General features: G+C 33.5%; 1 pseudogene; it reads right to left on the bottom strand.

Moving 5' to 3' along the window:
- Positions 1-20,938, bottom strand: part of LOC120133681 — a 29,891-nt pseudogene extending 8,953 nt beyond the window's left edge.
- Between the last annotated feature and the right edge of the window lie 887 nt (positions 20,939-21,825).

Here is a 21,825-nt window from a genome sequence, read left to right as displayed (position 1 = left end):
GAGAACAATGGGGACTATTGCGCGCCACCGCCGTCCGTCTCGTCTCGTCTCGTCTCGGGTCGTGGTAATACGTGTCTTCGACATGTCCGCGCGAATACTATCTTTTTAGAGAAAATTCTTAAGAAACAAATGCAATACCACCAGTCGTTGCGATTTTGGACTATCGCAACGAATTTGGAATAAATTGCAATGAACTTGGAATAAATCGCAACGCGAACTTGGAATAAATCGCAACGAATTTGGAATAAATCGCAACGCGAACTTCGACTATCGCAACGAATTTGAAATAAATCGCAACGTGAACTTCGACTATCGCAAATCAGTTTCCAGATTCGCAACGTTAACTTGGACTATCGCAACGCGAACTTGGACTATCGCAATGCGAATATGTAAATCGCAATGCGATAGTCGAAGTTCGCGTTGTGAATATGGAAACTGATTTGCGATACCGGAGATCGCGTTGCGAATTATCGATCGCATTGCGATTTAGTTGGTCTTTTTGGTAAATCCAAAAAAAGTTGGTTAAAATCGTATATTATAAGGCATTTTTGTTCACTGAGGTTATTTTCTCTTTTGAGAATTGTAGGTTGTTTTTCATTTTATCTCCAAAGAAGACGATTAATCCAAAAAAACGTTGATAGGGTAAAATACAAATAATGGTCACTTAAGTTTTAGAGTAGTTTCACTTTGATAATAAAATAGAAAATGTTACATTTTAGTCATTATCATTATCGAATGCATTCGTTTTGATCATTCTTTTTTTATTGGAACCGTTAGTTTTATTAACAAGAGAAAAAAATTAAAAGTTACAATGAAATGGTATACCATAATCATAAACTAAACACATAATTATGATATTTTCTTATAAACACTGACACAAAACTAACCACATTAGATCATATAATGAAAAATATTAAAACACAAAAAAAAAAACTTTAACAAAAGATATATACAAGCATATCTAACTGAATTGGAAAACAAACCACAAAGAGATTCCAAACTATTGAAAGACTATCGATAAAATCATAAATCAGAGACAAATGCCATGTGAAAACTATCAACGAACGCAAACTACATATTCAAATCCAATATCAGGGTTCAAAGTAGAAAATATCAGTATGAATATTAATAATGTTATCTTGATTAGTCGATGTGATGTTAAATTCAACCTTGAAAAAAGATAAACAAAAATATTGGTCAAATGACTAAAAATATACCAAAAGACATAGGAAAATATGTCATAAAGGTATATAAAAACGTGTCATAAAGACAAAATTATTAAAAACTAAAAAACAACAAAAGAAAAACAAAGATGAGATATACAAAAATACATGAAAACAAGGACTATAGGTGGTTAATGACCAACTCCAAGTGTAACACCCTTATAGTTATACGGGTCACCCGATCCAATATGAGGTGTTAAGGCCACTAGAGTGACCCTCAGTAAAAATTTGGGGAAAAATAAAATTTTATCAAACAAATTCAAGATCGTAAAATAATTTCAACATAACCATATAAAATTCAAAAATCGTTTAGATGTTAAAAAATTCAATAATATAAAATATCAAAATAAGTTTCAGACACTGATATAAAAAAGGTGAACTGCATGACCCTAATTACCTTACACTGTACTTTGTAAGTGACATTGAAGGAACTCCCATCATTGATGTTGATAATAGAACATGATCAAATCTTTTAACTTGAAATGATAAGTAATAAAATGAGCTTTGGGGAAGCTCAGTAATACAAAACTACCAAAAGATGCTAAAAGCCAAGCAAATCTATGATAAAGCATGAAACATTCTTAGTGATCTAGACATAAACAAGTTCTCGTGATGAGTTGAGGTTCTATTAATTAATTTTTCATGTAGCAATCAAGAAACCTATAGTTTAGAGGAAACATTCAAGGAGATAGGATTAGGAGATCGAATTAGGGTGCCTGGTGTGTTCCAACAAAACCAGAAACAAGTGTACATATAGTTTAAAAATAATAGTAGTTTATTTTTAGGAAAAACATATTCTAAAATCACAGTAATACCCTCCAACTGAACATTGATATGTAGTTTCCCAGAACTGCATTCTTAAGGACTTACCCTAGGCCCATTGGGCGTAGGTGCCAACCTGAAGGGATACCTCAGGTCTATAAGAAATTACCAACTTGATCGGACCTGAACCTGCAGAGACTCCAGAACATATCTCGGGTTGTACTCCAATATAAATTAGATTAAATAGTAAAAAATAATATTAGAAATCGTGAGCTAGTAAATTATCATAAAAGTGATAGTGATGTTTATTTAAATTACATAACTATCCTTTACCCGTACACCGAAATATAGTCCCCTAGAACTCCTTCCATAAAGACTTACCTTATACCTAATAGGTATAGGAGCCAACCTAAGGTAGTACTTTGGGGCCTAAGAGTCTACCCAAAGGTCACCTTAGGTCTATAAGGAATTACCAGCTTGATCAAATTTGAACCTGTAGAACTCCATAATGCGTCCCAAAAAGTACCCCCAATAAAACATTTTCAATGATAAACAATAGTATCAAGATTCCATAAATCAGGCACATTTATACTTTTTAGTAAAATCAGTAATAAGAGAACATGTATCAGGCAAACATAGTTTGTAATCAATAAGTCAGGAATCATGATTTCAATCAAATATTTTATTCATAAGCTAAAACAGATAAACCAATCACATTTCAAAACCTACAAAACATTCATAAAGTACATTGGAACACACTAGAGGATCTAATTATTTTTCAGAGATACTTAGTAGTTATCAGGAAGGGAAAACATAGAGCTTCTGTAAATTGATCATATTTAAAAAAATGAGGTTCCTATTAAAAGGGTTCGATTACTAATAGATCTAATCAAACATTTAAAAATTGATGCTTTAGGACCATTTAGGGTTCAGGTGCATCAAGAAGGTATTTAAGAACTTTTACATCAGAATTATTTAAGATTCAGACATAACAAAAGTGATTCCAATACTCATGCCATCATGGGCATTTTAAACATTTTTTTATTCATGAATAATTCTTAGTAAATTAACCCAATAAGGGTAAAATAATTATTTTCAATATTTAGGATTTATATCGAATTATCAAGATTTTGAGTCAAATAGATTTAAATAGATCCTAGTTCTACGCTATTTCCCAATCATTCAGACTGAGATGCTTCACAAATATTCACTTCTTAATATTGACTGTACTATATAGTTAAACTGGCCACCTTCAGAATCATCATTAGATGAATTTCGATGAGACAAACAAGTATTCCGGTGACATTTAATTTATTTCTATATTACAACAATATCAAGAATGGCCAACATGCTTGGGTCATGCTCTATAACCTTTAGCGGTGGTATAACATTTAGGTTTATTTCTATTTTCAGAATTTATCTAAGGGTAATCACTTATTCTAAAACACGAGCATATTCCGTTCATTTTTTGTACTCATGGTTATTTTGGTTTTTTCAGAGTTCGAGGGTATTTCGATCATTTCATTTGATCTAATTATATGTATTATTTTAAGTAATTTGGTCTTTGGGTGTTTAATAAAAGAAATAGAAATTTTGAGTTTTCTACTTTCTTGGAGGTCAGAAACTGAGTACTAAACTTTTTATAAATGTGCCAGGAATTTAATAAGTGAATCAATAAGTTTATCAAATAAAAAATGAGTATTCAAGACAATTTCACTATTAGAGTCAATTCAAGTCATTTTTACATCTCCGAGGTAATTTAGTAATTTTTTATTCCAATCCTTCTGACATTAAAATTTCTAACGAGAAATATAGGAATTTAATAATTTTGTGGTTAATTACTTTATCGATTAATCATTGAACTTGAAAATTATTTCTTATCGATATATTAGTTTACTTATACGAGTCATCCGAGTCTTATTCATGTTACTAATATTTTACTATAATTAGATTGAATTTAAAATAATCATTCGTAACTCAATTTTTAAACACATTCATCCATGCATTAACCACTCACCAACATGTACATCAAATCATGCATAACTTAGTAAAGTATTACATCGGTTTCTGAGCTATATTGGTCAACCATAAAAACTTTATTCGATCACTCTCAAACTTGAATTTGATGTCTAATAAAATCCCATATACATATTAAAACAAATCACATTATAAACAAAACTTAATCGTGAAAAACAAATCGAATTAGTAGGTGAAAAGATGAAATGGACTTAGGACGTTGAAAAATTCAAAATAAGACTTTTCAAAAAAAAAATCAACGTTGATAAACATTCAACTCCGATCAACGATCAACATAGGTCAACGGTTAATGCCTCACCTAGACGCGGCTCAACTCAATTCAAACGGATTGAATCAGACTGATCCAGCTGGTTCAAATAAGTTCAAACGGTTCCTGGTTGTAGATAATCCCACGCACAAGGGTGACATGTGGGGCACGTGCGGTGTCTCTAGTCATCCAAACAATGCAAAATTTTCTAGATTAAAAAATCGTACGATTTTAAACCTCGTTCCAAACTTGGTTTGTGATGGTGAACGACGAAAATATGGTCTCGTAAACAGCTGAAACTCCTCGTCACTCATCCTTCATGATGATGACGATGACGAAGACAACACCTCTAATACCAAAAGAAACAAAACTACAAGGGGAGCAAGATGACACTGATAATGAGATAAATTGATGACTAATCGATAACAAATAAAATAAAAACAGTGGCAGTGAGTTATTTTCTGAGAAATCTTTATAATGTTCTCCATGGTGAATGAAGGTGATTTACGGTGAGTGATCGATACAGTTTTGATCGAGGGTCGATGATGATTATGAAGGTGATAACAGTGCTCAACACGACTAGTTAGACAATACAAATTTGAGCTCGACGATGACAGGAAGTTTAAAGGTTTGTGGGTACGATTTGAATTTCTGATGAGGAGGAAAGGGTTTTATGGAAAAATAAATCTAGTCCATATAATTATAAAAGATGATATGATGGTGGAGGCACGGTGATAACTACGTAAAAAGACTATATTTTAGGTCTTTTTACTCAAGTTATTGATTGTCTAAAAGCCATTGACATAGAAATTTAGTTGCATATAGTTTCATTTAGGACATTTCTGCATGTAGTGGATAAGTTTTGCCTCGAAAAAGTTTATTTGATTAAACTGATACTACTGATGAGAAGGGTTGTGTGTTGGCTGTGATGATCCAGGTGATATGAAATGACCGAGGAATAATTTATTTGTCAAGACAAATTTTGTGTTAGGGCTAAAAGAACAGAAAATGATGACCGTGAGGAATAACTTTTGCCGCGACAATTTTTATTTTGTAAGCATGACGTAGTACGAGATAAAATTGCCGACGTCGCATAGCTAGCTGTCTAATGCACCTCACGTGAACCCTTGCCCCTACTTCTAATTTGGGACCATAGTCAGCCGTCTTGTTTTCATGAATTGGACATGAATTCAAGGGAAATTTGGGGAATTTCAAGGGCACTAAACCCTAAAACGTCCCCATTATAAATAGGACATGATGCCCACCATTTGCGAAATATATACCACATACCCAAAAATCTTGGATAAAAATGGATGCGACATCCACTTTTCCATCTTTCCCCCTATCGTCTGTCCTTGGTGCTCTCCATAGCCAGACTTCGTCGAAGCAGCGGCTAGGCCCTCGAGAGAGGCTAGCGCGCTAGATCAGTCTTAGTGGTGGTCTGACGTCACGACAGATCTCTGATATGTGAGTTTTTCTTCATGTTTTTCTTTATTTCTTATTTTTTAGGGCTTGTACTTAACGAATATTTTTTGAGAATGTTAGCCACACCATAAGTTGTTTTATATGGTGTTGGAAATGCTTGGATTATATTTTATTTTACGGTTAATGAATAATTAAGTATGTTTTGTTAAATGTTGTTTTGTTTACTGTTTTGCCAAACCAAGGGTTGCAGTTCACGCTGAGTAGTATTGTCGCAGTAATAGTTTATCTTGTTATGTGCTAGAGATACTCTTGGAAAACTTTAGTAAATCATGTCGGGTAACATATGCATAGTGTACATAGATCATCCTAACCATATAATAATTTCTCGCCGTAGCAAATCAAACCTAAGTGCTTCATTAAAAGTCGGATTTTGTGAGGTTGTCAGTCTATTTCCATTTTTTTTTTATAAATTTTAGCCTTCAAAACTTTTGTTTGTTTACTATTGCATATTTTTCTTGCCACGACAAAATTTATCTGCTTACTTCACTTCACGTTTTACTTGCCTCGGTGACATTTTCCATCTGTTCATACCATTTGATACTATTTATTTTCCTTGTTTATATCATTAGACTTAGATACTTAGGATTAGTTAGTGATATATATTCCTAGCTGAAGTTCATATTACATACTAGCACTGCAATTTACATTGAGGGGATTGTCACAACAACAGTTTGACAAACCAAGGGTTGCAGTTCACGCTGAGTAGTATTGTCGTAGCAATAGTTTATCATGTTCTGTGCTAGGGATACTCTTGGAAAACTTTAGTAAATCCTGTCGGGTAACATATGCATAGTGTACTTAGATCATCCTAGCCATAGAATAATTTATTGCCGTAGCAAATCCAACCCAAGTGCTTCATTAGAAGTTTTATTGTGTGAGGTTGTTAGTCTATTTCCATTTTTTTAATAAATTTTAGCCTTCACAACTTTTGTTTGTTTACTATTGCATATTTTTTGGGCCACAAAAAAATTCATCTTCTTACTTCACTTCATGTTTTTCTTGCCTCGGTAAACTTTTTCCATCTGTTCATATCATTTGTCACTGTATATTTTCCTTGTTTATATCATTAGACTTAGATAAACACATATTCCTAGATGTAGCAATCTTTTAAAAGCCCTCCAATCCATGTGGAGATAATACTCAATCACTACTATTTTACTTGTATCGATTGTGTATACTTGCACAGGTTTACGTGCCACAACACTATAAATTTACACTCGATCAAGTTTTTGGTGCGGTTGCCGTGGATTGGCAATTAGTGTTTTTATACCATTTTCTTGTTTCTTTATTATTTTCTTTATTGATTTATACACTATTTTTGTTTACCCTTTTCAGGTGTTGTGTTGTTGCATGACTTGTAGAAGTTCCAATGAACCATTATCTCAATTTGAACCTGAGATCGAAAAAATTTTATGTCAAAGAAGATGTGTTCAAGGAGCATAAAAAACTATATAAGAAGTTCAAAATGAAGTGGAGTAACTTGAAGAATTAAATGTCGCGAAAAATTAAAATACAAAAAATGTTGCAAGACCACAAACTATTAGAGATCACTTAGCTCCCATATTGGACGACCTAAAACCTGCTTTTGTAGCTCCCAAGATTCAGGAATCATACTTCGAGCTCAAACTGATTATGTGATATGTTGGACTTGATTGGATAGTTTGGTGGTACTCCTCATGAGGATGCAAGGCAACATGTTCGAGCATTTTTGAAGGTATGTGACTTCAATTGACAAAAAGGTGTGCATGAGGATGTGTTTAAATTGAAGTTATTTCCATATTCTTTGAAAGATCACGCATGGGCATGACTTAATGGAGTATCTTCCGGCTGGATAAGGTTTTGGGTAGACTTGTGCAAAACCGTTTTGCAATGGCATAATCCACCCAACATGAACAAACATCTTAGGAATGTCATAAAATCTTTTCACCAAGGCGATGAAGAGTTTATGTATAAGTGTTGAGACCGATACAAAAGTTTTCTTCGCAAGTGCACCAATCATGAATTCCATGACTGGACTCAAGTTGTGATGTTCTACAATGGAGTCAACGCATCCATTCACATGATGTTGGATGCCTCGACGAATGGTACTCTACTTGACAAATCACCTGAAGAAAGCCTTTGATATCCTTGAAAGGATAGTCAACAACGATTATAGATTTCTATCTACAAGGCTTGGAACTGAAAGGAAAGTGTCTGGGGTGTTTGAACTTGACGCCAAGGATTTAGTGTCTGCCCAACTTTTTGCCATAACAAATATGTTAAAAAATTTACAGCGTTCCAGCAAGGTGAAGGAAGTCAAGGTAATAGCTCAACATTCATTTTTTTCCACGATAACCATCATGAAAGTGAATGACTAGAAAATTAGGAGTCTAACGATTTCGTGGGCAATTTCAATACAACAAGAACCCCTACTCTAATACCTACAACCTTAGATGGAGTCAGTATCCAAGTTTTTCTTGGGGTAATCAAGGGACCAACAAAAACCATGCAAGCAACCTTAATAGGCCACATCAAAATATTTTCGAACCTCTAAATTTTCAGCATCAATAGATGCACTAGAAAAATATTAACAAGGTTCAACATCTTCCTCAAATTTTAGCTTTCTTGAAGCTTTACTGCAAGAATTTATGGCCTCAAAAAAAAGATTTTATGGCTTCAACAAAGGCCCTACTAAATGAATATTCATCAATAATCAATAACCAAGGCACTCTGTTACAAAGCCAAACAACTTTATTGCAAAGTCATAGCTCATATTTGAGAGCGTTGGAGAACCAAGTGGGCCAAATTGCCACGATATTACATTCTCGCCCACATGGCATTCTACCTAGTGATACTGAAGTCACTAAGGCTCAGGGCAATGAGTATTATAGTGCATTCACCTTAAGGAGTAGTACCTATATCTACAAAGAAGCTAAGTTTGGGGGGAGACGCTCGAAGAACCTAGCCATAAAATTATGCATGAAGATTCGGAGATGCTAAAAGACTCACATTCCATAGAGAACACGAATGAGATTTCGAAGAGTGCAACTAATGAAGACAAGAAAAATGTTACCACAAAAAAAGATAAATCACACCAACAGGAGTGAATGAGCAAAGGGTAACTTTCAATGTCGTCAACACTGTCAAATATGTTGATGATTCTAGGGAGTGTCAATCGTGTCAATCGTTTCAAGATGTGGAATTTATGATGGAAGAGAAAGCTGAAAAATTTTGCTGTAGTAAATTTTTATGCACTGATGATCACTTGAAGCTCGATGAAGAAGACGAATAGGAACTCGAGGATATTTCAAAAGAGATGAGTCAATCTAGTTTAATCATAGCTAGACCATGTACGGAATTTGAACCTTTGGATTTCATTAAATTTACTTATCCTAAACCCCAAGTAGTTTCTTACCTGTGTAGACTAGAAGTTATGAAAAATATTAAGGAATGAAATAGAGATTAAGGAAAAATTCCCTGATGAGAAAATATTATTTGTCGCGGTATTTTCGTGGTATACTTACATTGTCAATTTTCTCATTAGTGGTAATTTGTTTCCTTACTTGAATAGTTAGGGAAAGAACAAGGTCATACACGATGTGAGCTACTGTCATTAGGATGACCCCTAGCTCTTCAATGAATTTGCTACCCAAACGATTAAAAGTTGCCACAGTAAAGAGGATCGAAAAGAGATATTATTCCACTAACATTCATCTTCATACGGAGAGAAATTTAAAGGAGAGAGAACTACCGCAAAGGTCTTACAATTCAGATGTGTAAGACATGAAATGTTAGAGAAAATATTTTGAAGGTGGAACTGTTATATGTGGGGGGAATTTTGGTCTATACTGGTGCTCCGATCGAACACGACAAAACTGTCATATCAAATCAGGATGTTTAGAGTTTGTATCCCTTCAACCCTCTTTCTTTTTTTTATTATGGTAAAATTATTTTTTTGTTGTGTGTTTGTTTTATTTGCTTTATTTACTTTTACTATTAGTTCTTTTATAAGAACAAGCTCCCAAGCACGTGGATAAGGGTAAAACTCTTATGGATATTGCACTCACTTAAAAAGAAGACTTAATTGGTGTTGGGACAAACGATGACATTGTTGATGATGTCCACCCATCTATATAAATGCCAGGGCAAATTGAACACCTCTGATCAAACATCGCCTGAAGAGGACAACTAATCACGTTTGAACTTCTCCACTTAAGGAATCTGTGCAAAACAACCCCTCCACCATCAAAGTAGATGTTAGTCAAGGTACCTTGCATTGTATTTCATCTTTAGTTTAGTCTTCATGCATTGAGGACAATGTATCCCTCAAGTCTGGGGGATGTATTGTTCATACTCAGTTATTTGCATTGATATTGCTTAGTAGATTTTTTTTTTTGTTATGACATTAGTTATGATCAGGTTAGTTACTTGGAATAAGTTGATGATGCCCGATAATGATAAAAAAATTTCATGGCTAGAAATTATTGTACATGACAGTTTAGGAGGATAGAACGAACCCTAGAACTTGATTATTTATGAATCTTTAAACACGATTATATATCTTCTATGTTTAAGGAACTTAGAAAAGTTTTGTGAAAGAACTTTTGCTCGTCATAGAATAAAATTCTAGTAATGAACTAAACTACTATATCAATGTTTGAAAGGCTAAGTTAAACTCCTTAATGTTTTGAATTGTAGTGACTTGTGAATAAATGCCTCAACATAATTATAGAGGGACACTCCTCTGCGCGATGACATTACCTAGAAATCCCCTTGAATAAATGGCAGCCATAGCACATGAGTGAATGAAAGTAGTTACGGGATGAGTCTACCTTACTAGCTCGGGGGTGGAAAGTATGCTCCCTTTCACCTAGAGTGTAGGATGGTAGGTGTGATGGGCTGACTCCATTCGTAACAGTGTTAAAAAAAGAAAAAATCTATGAAATTAAGTGTTGAATAAATAGGAGTGACACTATGCTTAATGAATAATTTTATGCATGGATAAAACAAAAGAACTTACTTAAGAGCTTTCAAAATTCGTTAAGCATATACTAAATACAATCACGCACGCACACTGACAAATGATCCTAGCCTAGGGAAAGGTACTTGACGTTTCGGTTAGTCTATCATGTTGAGGCCAAACTTGTTGTTGAGGGCTGAAATTTTAAACCAGTTGATTGTCTTGATTTAGACTCTACCATAGCATTTCATTTTTCTATTGCTCATTACCAATTGCTTGAGAACAAGTAATATCTTAAGTTTGGGGGTGCGATAACTCCGTAAAAAGACTATATTTTAGGTCTTTTTACTCAAGTTATTGATTGTATAAAAGCCATTGACATAGCATTTTAGTTGCATATAGTTTCATTTAGGACATTTCTGCATGTGATGGATAAGTTTTGCCTCGGCAAAGATTATTTGATTAAATTGATGATGTTAATGAGAAGGATTGTGTGTTGGTTGTGATGATACATGTGATAGGAAATGGTCGAGGAAGAATTTATTTGCCTAGACAAATTCTGTTCCAGGGGCAAAAGAAACTAAATACAATGATCGTGAGGAATAACTTTTGTGACGGTAATTTTTATCTTGCAAGCCTAACACAGTACAAGAAACAATTACTGACGCCGCGTAGCCAGCTGTCCAATGCACCTCACGTGAACCCCTGCCCATGCTGCTAATTTGGGACCACTGCTAGTTGTCTTATTTTCACAAATTGGGCATGAATTCAAGGGGAATTTAAGGGAATTTGACAATTGTCGTTTTGTTGTCAAAATAATTCCTTATCCTCAATCAATAAATTAAGGAAATGCGTAGCAAGGAGAAGTAAGGGTCGATTCCACAGGGACTTAGAAAATTATAAATTTCTGTCTGAATTATTTATGCCAGGCGTGAAACAGTAAAAATGGGGGGATTTTAGTAAAAGATAATAAAGTGATTAAATAAAAGTAATTAAAGTAAAAATAAGAAGGTGAAGATTGTTGTCTCCTTCTTTCCCGAAGTTTCTGTGCGTGGAGTCTCCTAGCTTCAGCTTCGATCTCCGGGTTGTACTCCACTAATGTGCCCGGATTAGTCCTGGTCATAAATAAAAAACAAACAAAAATTAGTAACTTTGGCGAAGTCCCCGGCAACGGCGCCAATTTGACAACTGTCGTTTCGATGTCAAAATAAATTCCTTCTTCTCGGATAATAATTAAAGGAAAATTCGTAGCGTAGAGAAGTAGGGTCGAATCCACAGGGACTTAGAAAATTATAAATTTCTGTCTGATTTATTTATGCCAGGCGTGAAAAGTAATAAAAAGGGGGGGTTTGGTATAAAGGTAATAAAAGCGATTAAATAAATAAAAACAATTGAAGTAAAAATAAGATAAAAAAGACTGTAAATAAATACTGTAAAAATAGCCTCGAGTTTCGCTTTGACTCAATTTCCTTAGATCATCGAATAAGATTTTCTCTTCGGGATTCACGTCGGTTACTTTGTCTACAAGGGCTATCCTTGTGACTCTATCTTGTATACTGGATACCCAAGGCAATCTTTGATTCCGGCTTCGGTAATTGATTCTAACAACATCTATTGTCGTAGATCAAATACCGTTTAAGTTCGTGGCGACCGACTCGGATTGTTGTTTCTATAACCGTCAATTCCGATCTCAATTCCCTCTTGGCGAAGCTATCTCGCCAAGTGTGTTCCCAGGAAGTCGAATTGCTTTCTATAAGCCGAATCTTCCTCCCACACGTTTTAATCGCAACAACCTCTTGACCAAAGTCAATCTTTGATTTTGAAAACTGTTTTGATTTGTGAAAAATAAGCGCAGAGATTGAGAGAGATATTCCGAAGATATTAAGGGATCGTTTCAATTCTCCCGTTGGAATTGAATCATTGCGACAGCTCTCGGCTTATGAAAGCAAAACTTGAAAAGTAAAAAGAAAAGATTTAATAAAAACTAGAGAGAAAAGAAGAATGTATTCTGAATGATGATTTTAGGCTTACCCCAAGTGGGTATTTATAGCCTCTCAAAGCCTAAAGGATAAACAAAGAAAATAATAAAATAATACAAAAGATAATTGTTTTTAAATTTAAATTCAAACTTAAACTAGTCTCCTAATGCAACTCTGCTCGTCAATCTTCCAGAAGGCGTGCAGACGAAGTCTCCTAGAAACCGCCGCTGACTGGACCTTCTAGAAACTGCCATGTCAGACCGTGTCGTGCCCAGAGTCGTGCCCATGTCTCCAGCCATGACCAAATAATAAAAAAAATGCAGAATTCGCCCGTTTTATCACCAATTCTGGAAAGTAAGGACCTGCATGAAAATAGACATAACACAACCAAATAAGCAGCAATAACTTCACAAAATCGAAGAAATAACGAACATATATTAACGATTCTGAACACTCATCAGAAATTCAAGGGAAATTTAGGGAATTTAAACCCTAAATATTTCTCACTATAAATATGACATGATGCTCATAATTTGAGAAATATATACCATATAACCAAAAAGATTGGATAAAGGCGACCGCGATGTCCTCTCTTTCATCGTTCCCCCTCTCATCCGTCCTTGGTGTCCTCCATAGGTAGGCTTTGCCGAAGCAGAGGCTAAGCCCTCGAGAGAGGCTAGCACGCTAGAGTAGTCTTGGTGGTGGTCTGACGTCATGGTAGAGCTCTGATCTGGGAGTGTTTCTTCCCCTTGTTATTCATTTGTTATTTTGTTAGGGCTTGTAGTTAACGAATATTTTTGGGATGACGTTAGCCACAATATAAATTGTTTTATTTGGTGTTGGAAATGCTTGGATGATATTTTATTTTACAGTTAATGAATGATTAAGTATGTTTTTGTTAAATATTGTTTTGTTTACTGTTTTAATCTTTTGCCTTAGCACTGTAAGAGCTTTTGAAAGATTGTCTGGTGCATTGGCAAAATATTCCTAGTATTTGTAAGAACTTTTGAAAGATAGTTGTTTTTCTTGGTGTTTATACATAATATTGAGAGAGTTAGGTTAGATCTACGTGAACTAGGGAACTAATCCGGGATGGTGAGGTTCTAATCCACCTTAGATATAAGGAGAGGGTTTCATTGGACTAAGAAGGATAAATGTTTGAGTAGATAAGCTAGTATTACAGTTTACACTGAGGGGCATTGCCGCTACAAGAGTTTGACAAACCAAGAGCTGCAATTCACACTGAGTAGTATTGATTAGCAATAGTTTATCAAGTTTCGTGCTAGAGATACTCTTGGAACACTTAAGTAAATCATGTCGGGCAACATAGGCATATTGTACTTAGATCATCTTAGCCATAAAATAATTTCTCGTCATAGGAAATCCAACCTAAGTGCTTCGTTAGAAGTATGATTGTGTGAGGTTGCCAGTCTATTTTTTATTTTTTTTTTTGACAAATTTTAGCCTTAGCAACTTTTGTTTGTTTATTATTGCATATTTTTCTTGTCATGACAAAATTTATCGGCTTACTTCAGTTCACGCTTTTCTTTCCTCGACAAATTTTTCCATATGTTCATACCATTTGCCACTGCATATATTTCCTTGTTTATACCATTAGACTTAGACACTTAGGATTAGTTAGTGACACCTATTACTAGTTGTAGCAATCTTTTAAAAGCCCTCCAATCCATGTAGAGATGATACTCACTCATTACTATATTACTTGCATCGATTGTGTATACTTCACAGGTTTGTGTGCCACAATACTATATATTTACACGCGATCACATGGGCTCCCTTATTATTACCAGTCATGGGTTCAACACCCAATAAACGCAAATTTATTTTTTCTTATAGTTAATAGAGGTGGTTAAATTTGGGGAAATTTCGTCTTCAAATTTTACCTAAATCAAATAGATGCGAAAAATTGATTCTTCATTGATTCCTCTATCTCTCATGTAGCTTCTGTGGGACTATGATTACTCTACTTTAAGGGGATCACCTTGTCAAAGCTTGGACAAATTACCCTGCTCTTCAATCCACTTGGGTAGCAGTTCTTAATCTTGAAATTTTGCTTATTAAAACTTGGCTACGAGCTTATTATTATAGAAAATTTTGGGAAAAATAAATCCATATCGGGAGACATGTTATAATTCTCAAACAAATAACTCGTATGTTACTCGTGAGGTGTTTTTCAGAATATATATGAATGTTAATGATATTATTGTTTTTTTTTGCACTGATTGAGCCTTAATGGATAAAATACTAAGGTACTTTTGTTACACAGAAATGACTTGACATCAGAGTTATGACTCAAAGAAGTATGACTATAATCTAGGGGCATGTACTGATCAAACATTCTATGATAGACAATAGATCGACCTATCCAGAAAGACTCAATACTAGACTCTAATACCACTAAATATAACACTCTCAGATTGATATGGGTCACTCAATCTGATTTGAGGTGTCACATTAAAATAAATATCATTGGAATATGTTCATCTCATCAATATCTTTTCAATGATAATTTTAAAGGTGATCAATCCGACCTTATAGTATTGTCAACATTAAAAAGTGAATATTCATTAAGTATCTCAGTTTGAATTATTAGCAAGTAGCGTAGCACTAGGATCCATTTAGTTCGATTTGACTCAAAATCCCTAATGGCCCTAATGGTATGAGTAATGAAATCACTCTTGTTATATCTAAATCTTAAATAATTCTAATGTAAAGGTTCATGAATATCTTCCTGATGCACCCGAATCTTTAATGGTCCTGAAGCATCATTTTCTGAATGTTTGATTAGATTTGTTAGTAAGTGAACCCTTTTTAATAGGGACCTCATTTCTAAAATCTGATTAATTTGTCCTCTTCTTGAAAATTACCAAATGCCTTTGAAAAATAACTAGATCCTCTAATGCTTGTCAGTCTATTATATAAATGTTTTATATATTTTGAAATATGATTGGATTAAATGTTTTGGCTTATGAATGAAATATCTTATTAAAATCCTTATTCCTAATTTATTGATTATGAACTATGTTTGCATGATACTTGTTCTCTTGTTACCGATTTTATTAAAAAATATATAAATATGTATGATTTATGGAATCCTGATACTATTGTTTACCATCTAAAATTGTTTTATTGGGGGTACTCTTTGGAACATATTATGGAGTTATGTAGGTTCAGCTTCGATCAAGCTGGTAATTCCTTATGGACCTAAGGTGACCCTTGGGTAGTCTTTTAGGCCTCAGGGTTTTTCCTTAGGTTAGCTCTTATACCCATTGAGTATAGGGTAAGTCATTATAGACTCAGTTCTAGGGGATTGCATTTCGATGTATGGGTAGAGGGTAGTTATGTAATTTAAAGAAACATTGCTATCACTTTTACGATATTTTACTGGCTCATGATTTATGATTTTATTGTTTACTATTCAATCTTATTTATATTGGGATACATATGGGATCTGTTTTTGGAGTCTTTGTAGGTTCAACTCCGATAAAACTGGTAATTCCTTATGGACTTGAGGTATCCCCTCAAGTTGACACCTATGCTCAATGAGCCTAGGGTAAGTCCTTATGGATTCGGTTCATGGGAACTGCATATCGATGTTCAGTTGGAGGTATTATTATGATTTTATATGTTTTTCCTAAAAATAAACTACTACTATTTTTAAACTATATGTACAATAATTTCTTGTTTTATTGGAACATATTATACATCCCAATTCAATCTCTTGAATTTGTCTCTCTGAATGTTTCCTCTGAGCTATAGGTTTCTTAACTATTACATGAAGAATTAATTAATAAACCTCAACTCATCACTAGAACTTGTATGTTTCTGGATCACCAATAATGTTTTATGCTTTACCATATAATTATTTGGCCTTTAGCATATTTTGGTAGTTTTGTCTTATAGAGCTTCCCCAAAGCTCATTTAGTTACTAATTCAGGTTAAAGGATTTGATATTGTTCAATTATCGATATCAATGAGGGGCCATGTAGGTCACATTTCATTTTTATATCAATGTTTGAAATTTATTTTGATATTGTATATTTTTTTAATTTTGTTTAACGTCTAAACGTTTTTAAAATTTATATAATTATATCGATTTTTTTTACAATTTTGAATTTGTTTGATAAAATTTTATTTTTCTCAGATTTTTACCATGGGTCGCTCTAGTGGTTAAAATATCACAAAAGCATCAAGAATGACCAACATGCTTGGGTTGTGCTCCATAATCTTTATCTAAGGACATTCACTTATTCTAAAACATGAGGTTATTTGGGTCATTTCAGTACTCGATGTTATTTTAGTGTTTTCAGAGATTAGAGATAATTAAATAATTTCATTTGATCTAATTGTATGCAATATTTCTAGTAATTTGGTCTTCGAGTGTTTAATCAAGAAATTAGAAATTTTGAGTCTTTTACCCTCTAAGAGGTAAAAAACCGATTACTAAAATTTTCATAAACATGTTTGAGATATAACAGGTGAAACAATAAGTTTATCGGGTAAAAAACGTGTCCTCGGGTCAATTCTAATATTAGGGTTAATTCATATAATTTTTATCTCTCTAGGGTAATTTTGTAGTTTCTTATCCCAACTTTTCTGACATTAAACCTTTTAATGAGAAATATTAGAATTTAAGGATTCTATGGTTAATTATTTTATTGATTAATCACTAAATTTGGAATTTATTTCTTATCGATCTACTAGTTTCCTTATATAAATTATCCTAGTTTTATTCAATTTACTAATATTTTACCGTAATTAGACTGGGTTTAAAATAATCATGCATAACTCAATTCCAAAACACGTTCATTCATTCATTGATCATTTACCAACATGTATCATTAACCAGACATAGGATAGTAAAATATTACCTCGATTTTTTAGCTATATCGATCAGCCATAAAAACTTCATTCGATCACTCTCGGACTTGAATTTGACGTCTAATAATATCTCAGACACATAGAAAAACAAATTACATCAAAAAAATTAATTGGGAAAACATATCGAATCGAAAGGTAAAACACTGAAAAATAACTTACAGAGTTCAAATTTGGCAAAATATACATAAAAAAACATACTCAAGATGTCGGGAAACACAAAATATGACTTTTTTTTAATCAAAGGCTAATTAACGATCAAGGGCTCACCCAGGCGTAATTCGGCTTAAAAGGCTTGGTTCAGACCAATTCAACCAGTTCAGACTGGTTTAGTTGGTTCAGTAGACTCCCCTAGCTTGCAAATGATGCCCACAAGCAGGGGTGGCGTGTGAGCGCACGTTCGGGTTCTCCAATCATCGGAAAGACGTCAAATTTGTGTGAACCTCTTGCGGTTCTAAACCTCGTGCCTAGTTTAGTTTGTGAACCCCAAGTCGCTCACCCCTTACGAAGGCAATGATGAGGACAACACCTCCGGTACCGGAAGAAGCAAAACTATAAGGAGAGCATGATGGTGTTGATGGTGAGGCAAAAGGACAACTGATCGACGATGAAGAAAAACAATGGCATTGAGTTATTTTTGAACGAAGCTTTATAACGCTCTCCATGACGAACAATGACAATTCACGATGAGTGATTGGTACGACTTTGATCGAGGGTTGACGACGATCATGAGGGTGATGGCAGTGGTTAACAGAACTTGTCAGATGATGACAATTGGAGCTCGACGATGACGAGAAATTTAAAGGTTTATGGGCACGATTTGACTTTTAGACGGGAGGAAAGGGTTTTGTGGAAAAGCGAATCTAGTCCATATAATTATAAAAGATTATATGGTTATTTAATCTAAAACAAGAACTTGGTTTAGATGGTAGAGGCATAGGCTCCCTCACTTATAAGCCATGGGTTCACCGCCCAACAACCACAAATCTATTTTCTTTCTATAGTTAAGAGATGATTAAATTCAAGGTTAGGTCCCTGAACTGTCTAAAAATTTAAAAAGTAACCCAAATGTTTTAGAATCTAACACTCTGGTCCTCAATATTTAATTAATCAAAATAATTAAATAAAAAATTAAGGGTGTGAAACCAAGGTTGACGGTGTCGCCTGCTAGCAAAGATGAAAAAAAAAAGTAACAGACGACTTGTAGAGAAAAAAATCTAAACTCTTCTGAATCGTTATGTTCACGTGTCATTTTTTAATAAATTAATATCATCTACTAAGATGATAACATGAACTGTTATTTGATTTATGAGAAGAACGAAAAAAATATGGAATATAGACTATAAAAACAAATGTCATTTATATTGTAAATATATTATTATAAAATTTTATAATTTATATTATAATCAATATATTTTTATTATTATTAACTTTCTACTTTTATCCATTAATCCTTAGTTATATAAAACAAATAATAAATATTTTTTATTAAATAAACATATTTTAATTAATATAATAATTTATGTTATAATTAATGAATTTTCATAAAATAAATATTTTTTTTGAAAAAATAAATATAATTTATTTTAAAATATTAATTTTGTGAACTATATAATAATTTCTTATTTTGGTCTTATCACCTCCATATATATATGCATTCTTTACAAATAAAATAACTGGCATGTATCATTATTTTATTAGAAGATATTGATTTGTTAAAGAAAATGACATTTAAAGTCTGTTTGATAGGTTGAAAATAAATTCTAGAAAATGAATTACATTTTTTTGATAGGTTGAAAATGAATTCTAGAAAATGAATTACATTTTTTGAAAAATTAATTCTGAAAATTATTTTTTATTGTTTGAATGATAGTTTTCCTGAAAATAATTTTCAAAATCTATTTTTAGTAAAACGAAACATATTATATACTTTATTATTAATTTGATTACCTTAATTATATGTAATAAAATTTAAAATTAATATTACAATGTATTAGCTTGATCAATATCTCAAAATTGTATATATGTTAATGTTGAATTTTACTTGTATATAAAAAAATCTCATGATGAACGCAACATGTAATGCCCTTATAAATATTCAATATCAAGTTACACCATTTGATAACAGTCCTTCTTAGCTACATAAGCAACATCAAATCAAAGATTAAATTTGTTTCACCATAATCATTGGCCGACAACACTATATAATTACAAAATTTCCAAAAAATTTAGAGATCAACAGCACAATCAAATCTTTACAATCACACAACATATTTCTTTAATCAATTTAAGCATATTTTCAAGCCTGTGAAAAAATCATCATAGAACACCAAATTGTGCTATTCAATAATTTAAGCACCCAAACCCATCGAATAATCTCAATTATAAAAGTAAAAGTCATTTCTCCTTAAAAGATTTGAATTTGAACAGATGAGTATATAGGGTATGTCTTTTTCTTTTTTTTAAAAAAATGGTACTTTGTATTAAGATAGTGACAAAGTACACCACAACAAGAATCTCATTAAAAAACCTTCTTAAGACCTAATTTGGAGGAAAAAGAGTATACATTGAAGTGGTAGCAATCTATGAACAAAATTAAAATACAACAGATTATCAACTCCCAACCCGTGCAACTAAGAAAAACTATCACAAACAAGAACCAAAAATTGCTTAAGGAACCAACCGCCAAGCTACTGGAAAACAGATTCCAAACCAAGGAACAAAGAAACAGAACCTGCTATGCTAACGTCCACCCACAAATATCAGTAAATGTAGGAGACAAAAACAAAAGAACATACAACAATGATCTTTACAATTATTTACTACCCTTTCAGCAACAACCAATCACTAAGGATTCGGTGCAACGAACAAAGTCTTGAACGCTCGAAATCATCGACGACCAAATCAAATTAGCCCAAAAACCTATCTAAACCTTAGCTAAATAGAAAATCTGATCAACCGAATAAGATCTTCCCTTAAACCTGATTTTATTTCTGCACAACCAGATTTTCCAGATCATACCGAAGAACCCGAGAGTCCATAGTGCACGAAATTTCTTTTTGATTTTCTAGGAAACCCAAACCTACAACAAATCCTTAACATTCAAAGGAAACACAATACTAATATGCCACACAGAACACCAGCGTTGCCAAACCTGCCAGACACACTCGCAGTGACACAGGACATGATTAATAGTTTCGGGAACTCGATTGCAGAAAGAACAAAAAGAATTATCAGTACAAAGAACTCCTCGCTTTTCCAGCTCTGTGGTAACCGGCAACCTTTGATGCTCTGCTTTCCATACAAAACCAGAAACTTTTGGAGGGACGAATTTACACCAAACCACTTTCCAAATTGAATCTTCCATTTTTCCAGCAGATGCCACCTTAGAACAAAAAGATTTGGGTGTATACCTACCATCAGTAGAGCCTACCCATTTCAATCTATCAAGAGCGAGAGCTAAACTTATAGCTCTACTTAGGACCAGTAAAAAATCCGACCAAAGAACTTTTTCCCATTAAAAAAGATCTCTCCTCAACTCAGTCTTCCATTCCCAAGCTCCGTTCTCCCAAGTCCCAAACTCATAAATTTGTCCAGATTTTTTAAACACCAGACCAAAAATTCTAGGGAAGGATGCTTTAAGAGAATTCATTTTAGTCCAATGATCATTCCAAAAATCGATTTTAGCACCATCACCCATGATGCAAATAATGTCAGCAAACAAATTCCCCTCATTGGATACGACCGGGTTGACAATATTACACCACACCCAAGAAGAATTACGCTTGTTTACTACTTTTGGAACAATAGAACCATGAACGTAATTATACTTAGCAACTATAATTTTTTTCCAAAGACTATCATTCTCCTCACCAAACCGACAAATCCACTTATTATGCAAAGCTTGATTCCTAGTTTTAACATCATAAAAACCCAAACCCCCATGAGATTTTGGTCTACATACAATTTCCACTTTATCTAATGAATTCCCCTCTCCGAATTCCCCTTCTAGACGAATGAAGATATGAATATGTTTATAGTATCTGTTATGGACTTGGGAATAGGGAATAAAGACATATAATAAATAGGTAAATTAGTTAACACAGATCTAATCAAAGTAAGCCTGCCTCAAAGGATAAAAGTTTACCTTTCCAGCTATGTAATCAAGACTTTATCTTATCCAACACTGGTTGCCACAGAGACTTTGAATTCTTTTTGTGGCCTAACAGAAGACCCAAGTATGTCGTAGAAAGC

The sequence above is a fragment of the Hibiscus syriacus genome, unplaced genomic scaffold (genome assembly GCF_006381635.1).
Source record: "Hibiscus syriacus cultivar Baekdansim isolate YM2019G1 unplaced genomic scaffold, ASM638163v2 tig00110584_pilon, whole genome shotgun sequence".
Classification (NCBI taxonomy): Eukaryota; Viridiplantae; Streptophyta; class Magnoliopsida; order Malvales; family Malvaceae; genus Hibiscus; species Hibiscus syriacus.
This window is presented reverse-complemented; position numbering and strand designations above follow the sequence as displayed.